Here is a 6,220-nt window from a genome sequence, read left to right as displayed (position 1 = left end):
GGTACATACCTACCATATTGTCCAAAGTTTTGAGGAACTTCTAACCATTCCCTTTAGGCTTCAGCTAGGCCTGGACGATGTATCGATACAGGTATGAGGGCCAGACCACGATGGCTGCTTCACTCAGTGGTATATTGTGGGTGAAACCGCCCCCGCTCCTGAATCCCTCTGCCCCTAGCACACGAGGGAGAAACAAGCAGCAGCCATAAGCTGGCGAGAGAGAGACTCAGGAGCAGTGGCAGTTTCACCCACAATATACTGCTGGGTGAAACCGCCATCCTGCTTGGACCCTAATACCACTGAGGGCAGAACAAGCTGCATGGGCCAGGGACAATGTAGCTTGTTTCTCCCTTGGTTGCCCATGCAAGCAGGCAGCTCATTTAAGCTTCTCTGTTCAGGGACTGCCCACCCCTGAACGGAGAAGTTTAAAAGAGCCCCCGCCCTGCCTCCAGCTCACACAAGCCAGAGGTGGGTTGGGGGCTCACTCCATCTTTGGGCAAGTGGGGGGTGAGCGGGCTGCCTCTTTCTCCTGGGAGAATGAGGCAGCTTGCCCGCCTCCTCCAGCTGGTGAAAGCAGAGGGAGCCCTGCGGACAGAGCCTGACGCGGCTCCCTCTGCCTTTGAGTGAGGTTTCCAAACCTTTGATCATGGATGCTTTGGTTGGGATTCATGCATTGCAGGTAGTTGGACTAGATGATCCTTTGGGTCCCTTCCAACTCTATAATTCTACAATTCTGTGGTACAGAAAAAGAGCAGGGATCTGTAGTCTCTCAGCCCCACTCACCTCACAGAGTGTTTGTTGTGGGGGAGGATGGGAAAGGAGAATGTTAGCCGCTTTGAGACTCCTTAGGGTAGTGATAAGGCGGGATATCAAATCCAAACTCTTCTTCTAGTAAAGGAGCTCAGTAAGCAAGGGGCCCACACCTATTGCTTCCCACTGCTAGCCTTTCTGCTTCCACACATTCTTGTTCCCCCTCCTTCCCTTTCTTCTCTTGCTTCTGCACCCCAATACAGTGGTACCTCTGGTTAAGAACTTAATTCGTTCTGGAGGTCCGCTCTTGAGCTGAAACTGTTCTTAACCTGAGGTACTACTTTAGCTAATGGGGCCTCCCGCTGCTGCCACACCGGCGCTGCGCAATTTCTGTTCTCATCCTGAAGCAAAGTTCTTAACCCGAGATACTATTTCTGGGTTAGTGGAGTCTGTAACCTAAAGCGTCTGTAACCTGAGGTACCACTGTACTTCCCACCTCAGCCACATCCAAACTTCCTCCTGGGGTCTGCATTTGAAAGCCATACAATAAGCTATTCACAAAGCAGGCAGCCAATAGGAAAATCAATGCGCCGATACAACTTTAAAGAGACCTCACCCATGCACTCGCCACAATTCTCTGAGATGGTTGTAGCTGGAAGGGTGAGCACATGACTGCAAAAGGGAAGTGGCCTTGCTTAAGAGGAAAACATTTAGCTGCTCTGCAGCCTCGAACACAGAAGATGACACGACACTTTCTTTGTTGCCAGGAAAAGAGGGCTGGCCAGCTCATTCATTAGAATATTTTTGCATCAGGGAAACAGAGACAGAGGAGGAGCCGACAGACAGAAGACGCAGAACGTCTTCATTAAAGATTAAGCAGCAGAAATGGACAGCGGCAGCCTGCAAGGCGCTTTCGCCGCAGGAGCAAATAAGTCAGTGAAATAGCCCAGAGACACTCAAATTGGGATTTCATTCTATTAGCTGCCCTGTAAGAGGCAACAAGTCAAGGGGGTAGGATGGGCCAAGGAGGAAACGGCCTTTCCATACTACCAGCTGGGCTTCTGTCACACAGTTCCACGTTAGAGGCAATGCCTGTGGGGAAGCAGGTAGGTGCCCAGTGGCACAGAGGCTCCCATTAGCTGCACCGCCACAACTCTTGGCAGGTGCAGCCTCAGAGCAGAAGCTCTGCTGAATGAGCAATGAGACATGACAGGCAAGAGAGTTTCTAGGGAATTGTTGCTGGCCTCAGGCAGTTTTATGGAGGCTCCAGGCTAGATGACCTTAACCACCCAGGAAGGACCTTGTGGTTTAGAGCTTCATTTCTGTTGTGCAATGGGATTTGTAGGAAACGGGACAGGACATGTTCTGGGCCTCAGCAATGGGAGGGAAGGGTCATATCAGCACTTACCAATGTCTGGGCCAAATGCTATCACACACATGAGAAGGTAGAGATGCCCTTACAGTGCAAACCCACTCAAAATCCCTATTCCATTTTGAAATGTCGTGTGGTGTATGTATACCTCTTTATATTACAGGGTGTGTGGCTAATTTAGACACACAACATTCTTTTTAAAGGCATGCCATGTTATAACACCATTTTAATTTTTTTAAAAAACAGAAACTGGGCTTCATGCACAAATATGTCAAGAGACAGCATTGATGCAAAAGAGTGGCGCTGTGGTCTAAACCTTGGGCTTGCCGATCAAAAGGTCAGCGGTTTGAATCCCCATGACGGAGTGAGCTCCCGTTACTCGGTCCCAGCTCCTGCCAACCTAGGAGTTCAAAAGCACGCCCAAAAATGAAAGTAGATTAATAGGTACTGCTCCGGCAGGGGGTTAAACAGTGTTGGTGTTCTGTTGTGCCAGAAACGGCTTAGTCATGCTGGCCACATGATCCAGAAAAACTGTCTCCGGAGCGGACAAACTCCAGCTCCCTCGGCCTGTAAAGCGAAATGAGCGCTGCAACCCCAGAGTCGTTTGCAACTGGACTTAACTGCCAGGGGTCCCTTTACACCTCTCTCTCTCTAACTAAACAGAATAGGTTATGTTCTTTAGGGGGCGTATGGTGTGTTAGGGGAGGCGTAGTACCTCTGCTGGGGTACACATTGTGCTCCTCCTGGGGTAGTTTGTTCCACCTTTTGTTCCCACCCTGTGCTCAGCTCTCACCTGTGGCTCCTAGAAACTGTCAGCGTGTGACAGCAGCCACACCCTGGAAAGGACCTTGATTGGCTGCCTAAACCAGGTGAGGGAAGCTGATGGGTCTGAAGCCCTCAGTGAGTTAGGGACTTCCCCTGCATGCAAAGACCGGCTCCAGCAGATTGAGCAGATGAGACAAATAGTGGGTCCAACGGTCAAGAAGGCGGTTTCTGCACATGCTGCAGTGTAGAGGGAAGTGAGGGGCAGGTGCGGCTTGTCAACCTGGGAAGGCAGCCCATCCAGAAGGAAAACTCTGATCCCAAACCTCTCCTGCAAAGTGGGATATCATGGGGATAAGACAAAGCTAAGGAGTAAATCATACACAAAACTAAAGTGGAGTCCCTAAGACAGGTGGGTGGCATCCTTTATGCCTCCTTCCAACAACTCCTGAAGCCAAACAAGTGCCAAACAAATTGCTCTGCTTTCCTTTGGACCACATCAGCAAGGCTGAGAGTGTGGCATTGTCATCTGGGCAGCCCAGGACCTCCATACACACTGCTCAGGCTTGCACCCTGGGGAACTCCCTTTGGTGCTAACACAGAGGTTTGTCTTTGCCCCCAGAAGTGCACTCCATTGTCTCTCGAGGCAGAGGGATGCCAACCATGTTCTTTAGGCTATAATGCTGTGCACACCAACTTGAGAGAGTAAGCCCATTGAGCAGAGGGGTCTTATGTTTCCAGTAACTCTATCAGTGCAAAAACCAAACCAGGTCATTTTAAAATGTGCAGGAAGCCCAAAAATACTCTTTAAAAGCTGTGTGTGGTGGACTGTAACGTACAGAAGACATTGTGTGGCACTGCGAATCTTGATAACTTGCAGCTGACCAAAGAGACGTGAATAGTTCCCAATCATATGAATTTCAGTTACTTACCAGCCTATTCATTAAATCTGCAGAAAATCAAATGAACAAAAGCGCTGTTTCCAAAGCCAGCAAATGCCTCTTTTGCCTTTAGATGATGTGCTGCAGTAGCCATAATCTTAGAGGCACTCCCTTCGGCGAGAGAGAGAAGCAGGCATTGCCCTTCTTGAGATGGTGCCGTTTTTATAAGTACTTACAATTATTATTATTATTATTATTATTATTATTATTATTATTATTATTATTATTAATAATAATAATAATATCAGCTCGCTACTCCATTCACCCAGCTCGTTAAAACACCGCAGCGATCGAGGTTGCCTAACGCCTTACACCCGGTGCTATCGCGCGACGGTCCCCTTGCGTAACTAGTACTTTCATCTAACGAACTAGGTTTGCTTGCGCGTACAGAGAACTACAGTATTGCACAAGGAACGTGGGAGCGGGAGCGAGGCCGCCTCCTGCCCACGAAGCGCCCTTCACCACTAGGGGCGCGGTTCCGGCAGGCGGCCTCCCCTCCCCTCCTCCGCGTGCTCCGCCACGCGCCCGTGCGGCGCTTCGGAGTCCAGCCTCGCCCTGGCCGAGGTCGCGGCGCGCGCTGCTCCCAGGCTGACCCTCTGCTGCTGCCTGCTGGCGCGCAAGGGGCGCTGCTCCTGCGCCGCCCCCCCCCCCCAGCTGCGGAAGCGGCGCCCACCGCAACTCCTTCGAGGGGGCCGCCTCCACAGAGTGCGCGAGCAATTCTCCCCCCCCCCGCCCGCGCCCCCCCACCCCTTCCCCAGCGGGCGAGTGTGCGGCAGGCAGCCCCTGCTTGCCTCCCTGGTGCTCTCCCGGCTTCTCCCCCTCCTGCTCCCGCTGTGTCAGGTAGATTACAGCGAGCGGCGGGAACGAGCGCGCGGGAGCGCTGCCTTCCTCCGAGGCGCCCCGCGGCGGCCGCCCAGCAGGAGGCACGCTGCTCGCCTGGAGGGGAGCGGCTTCCGACGGGGCTCGGCTGGTTGCCAGCTGCGCGCTCCGGCAGCTTCCAGGCCCGCGCCATTCACTTCCCAGCTGCGGGCGCAGGAGCCGCCGGCCGGGAACAAAAGCCCGGAAAATGAGCTCCCGCTGCTCCGCTGAGGAGAAGGCGGAGACCTCCCCCACCCCACCCCCGTCCCTTTCTTCAGGCGCCGCGCTTCTCGGGCCGCTCAGGCGGGCTTCTTGCCTTCCTTAGCCTTGCAGCTCGCCATTCTAAGACAGCGGAGTTCGTTCCTGTTGTCAGCGCAGTCCCGCGCCACATGAGGGCCGCCCGCCTATTCAGACGACGTCTGTCATCCGCGTCAGTCATTCCCGAAGTCTGCCGCCGCGACGCGAGAAAAGAGATGCGTGGAATGAGAAGCGGCGGGACCCAAAGAAGCGGCGGCGGCGGCGGCGGCAGCTCTGGGAGTCGCGCCTCTCCCGGTCAGTTTCCTAGGCGAACAGGAGTCAAGCCACCGGCCCATATAGCTCGGTGTTGTCGGCACTGACCGGCAGTGGTTCTCCAAGGAGCCTCTCTCAACCGTACCTGGAAACGTCTGGGATTGAACCCCGCGCCTTCTGCATGCCAAGCAGGTGCTCTGTCACAGAACTATGTATGACCCTTTTCCTAGGGTGGGTTAACTAACATGTTTCTGAGCAGCAAGACCCATGGTTTACTTGCAGAAGGTCTGAGGCTCAATCTGCAAGGAGGTCAAGCAGGCCAGGGAAAAGATTTCAGTCCCAAAACCTGCAGAGCTGCTGCCAGTCAGTGGAGCCTGCACTGTGCCGGATGGACCACTGCTGGAGGTTGTGCGCCTCTGAATCTCAGTTGCTGGAACCCGCAGGGGGACAGAGTGCTGCTGCTCTCAGGTCCCGCTTGCAGGTTTCCCACAGGGACCTAAACTGCATTGCATCCAGTTCAACAAATGCGTTTCGGCTGTCAGACCTTTGGTTAACACAATTAGAGGCACATTTCATGTGGGAAAGCAGCTTTTAATGTGACTGCTCGCTTTGGTTCAATATTATCAAGACACAAATATCTGAAATACATAGCTGTGGTTCAGCTGACTGGGAAATCCCTCTCTCAGTCAGAAACAGACACAGACACAATTTCTGACCTAAGCAGCCCCATCCTGCATGTCAAGTCATTGACACAATCCCAGCAGCACAAGCATCTACTGTCAAAAGTGTTGGCTCCAGATTTTTTGGGCCCCTTGGTCATTACACTTTTATTAGGCCCTTCTCCTTGCCATTGTCATCTCTGCTTGGCCTCCCTCCAGATTCCGAGTACAACACTGCACTGAAGGAGAGAGGGAGGCAAGCGGAGACAACTGCTGCTGTTCCTCTTTGCTCCTATCATATGTGGAGGGCAGGCAAACATGCAATAACATGAGAGCAAGCAGGACCCAGAAACACTGGGGATCAGCAG

This window comes from Podarcis erhardii, assembly GCF_964252035.2.
Source record: "Podarcis erhardii genome assembly, chromosome: 1".
Lineage (NCBI taxonomy): Eukaryota > Metazoa > Chordata > Lepidosauria > Squamata > Lacertidae > Podarcis > Podarcis erhardii.
Note: the sequence above shows the minus strand (reverse complement) of the source record.